This window comes from Poecilia formosa, unplaced genomic scaffold, assembly GCF_000485575.1.
Source record: "Poecilia formosa unplaced genomic scaffold, Poecilia_formosa-5.1.2 Scaffold251, whole genome shotgun sequence".
Classification (NCBI taxonomy): domain Eukaryota; kingdom Metazoa; phylum Chordata; class Actinopteri; order Cyprinodontiformes; family Poeciliidae; genus Poecilia; species Poecilia formosa.
Genome location: NW_006800190.1, coordinates 775,663 through 777,007, shown reverse-complemented (window position 1 = coordinate 777,007; position 1,345 = coordinate 775,663).

Genomic DNA, 1,345 nt, shown 5'->3' with positions numbered 1-1,345 from the left:
GATGAGAGCTGGAGTTTGATTGGCTGAAGCTTTAAGTGCTTAAAAAGAATAAAATGATTTGTAAATGTAGTGATATAGAAATATACATAATTCCCCACAAATAGTTTCCAGGTGAGAAGTTCTGGTTCTTGAAGTGGGCGTGGTGTATATAAGGAGCTGCGGCGTACTGAAGTGTGATCGTAGGTAAAACGCCACTGCGCTGCGTTCCTTTTCTTCCTCGGTCTGCGAGTGTGTGCATGTTTTGTGGATCAGCAGGTAAGAAACTAACACTCATCTAAGCTCCAGTTTCTTGTTTTATTTAAAATGGTGACACATTTTTTATAGGTTCCCCACAGTTGAACCATTGCTGCTCTGTCTGCGTTCTTTTCCCGGATCTGTTCGGCTTTGTTCTGCACCGGCTACGTAAATCTCCCGGATTTCTGCACAATTGTTCTAAAGTTGGACTGTGGCGGCGTTATCCGCCCTGATTGGAGCGGAGTTTGGGGTGTGGCATCGGCGCGCCCGTTTCATCTCCCGCTGTGGCAGGGCCACGCCTGGTCTTAATGTTTTAACTTGTATTTTCTGATTTTTATTTTTCTACTTTTGTTCACAGCCCTTTTGTTTATTTAGTCGGGCTGATATTGTTATATTGGTTAACTGTTTGTTTTTGTTTGCAGTTGCTGAGGTCCGGTGGCGGTGTTGGTGTGGTGACGGTGTCTTCCTCTTCTGTGTGCTGTGATTCTGGAGTTTGGGTTGTTTCACTGCGTCTGGTGTCAATGGGTTTTTTTTTTATTTGCTGTGTTTGGTGGATGTCGTCCCCATAGCGCCCCCTCCGGCCGGTAACCTCAGCTGCTGCAGCTCTTCTATTTTCTTTGATTTCTTTAGTTTAATTTTTAAGAAGAAACTGGTTTTAAAAACATTTTTAAAAGAATTTAATAAATGTTTTTTTTTTATAATTTTGAAACGGTCTCAGATGTTTTAATCCCTGCATAACTGATCCTGTGTGCCTTCAACAAGAGGTAATATTCTCTGGGTGAAATTCCCAGGGTGGCGTTGTTGAGCAATTTACTAAAATTAAACTTCCACAAAATCTGAATTTTCATCTAGTGTCGTCATATAAAGTTTGCATTTGCTTGCATAAATTGTTTGCCTGATATTTTGATAAAACATTTAGTATTTACATTGAACTTATGTAAAGTTCACTTTACATGTTTTTCTTTTTTTCTAATTGTGAATTTCATGTTTTCATGAGCGTAAGTGGAAAATCATAATTAAAAAGGTCCGCAAAAGTTACCATTGGCCTTGGATATTTTCACTATCAATGAGATCAGGAATAAGACATACAAGGGTTAGGGTTCTAGGGTTC